Source organism: Lottia gigantea (genome assembly GCF_000327385.1).
Source record: "Lottia gigantea unplaced genomic scaffold LOTGIsca_5452, whole genome shotgun sequence".
NCBI classification, from domain to species: Eukaryota; Metazoa; Mollusca; class Gastropoda; family Lottiidae; genus Lottia; species Lottia gigantea.
The window spans coordinates 1-932 of NW_008709871.1; positions in this window are offsets into that span (position 1 = coordinate 1).

The following is a 932-nucleotide window of genomic DNA, read 5'->3' on the forward strand; positions in this document are numbered from 1 at the left end:
CCACCAAGATCAATTTCATTAGAATATCGACGTAAATTATCAGGGCACGGGTTAGTCCGAAACATCTTCCTCTATTCCAGTTGGATATTTTGACAGTTGACAGCTGGACCAAAGTCAGAAATAAAATACCCTATTAAATGGGGATTTTCCACACCACCAAAGATGCGTTTTTTCTAACATAATATAACATTACCCTTGCGAGATTGTAAATTAGTGTTGGACTTTCGTTTTGTTAGTATCACGTGACTCTATAACCCTTGAATTTTTGGCATGCAGTTTTAAATGGCCGATGCTAGATCGGTTTCGCTAAAATAACTTTGACGGACCCGAGACGTGATATTTGTGGTGTAGGGACAAAATGACGGTATGATAGAACTACAAAAATATTCATCGTTCCAAATATATATATTTACATTTGTCCTATCAGACGTTGGAGTAGGGTGCATTTGAAGTTTGGTCAGTTGCTTGGAAGATGACAAGTTCATGTTTGCTTTCAGTAGTTGCTGGTAATCGTAGTAGTTGGGATGTTCTTTTGTTATGGCTGGCAAAGGACAGGTACCTTTCAAGTTTTGGTTGGTAGATGATAGGTAAAGGTTTGCTTCCAGTGGATGCTGATGTCGCAAACTACGTAGTTGTAGGTGATACTCGGAAGTTTTACATTTTTTGAGTCGTCAATGGACTGACACGTAAACAATTTGATTTTTTTGTGTTCTTTATCTGGGTAATTCATATGTTACTTTATAATACAGCCCACCGCCTTATCTATATATTTTATAGGTTACTCTATAATATAGCCCGATGTCTTATCTAGATATTTTATAGGTTACTCTATAATACAGCCCACCGCCTTATCTGTATATTCTATAGGTTACTTTATAATACAGCCCACCGCCTTATCCATATATTTTATAGGTTACTCTATAATATAGCCC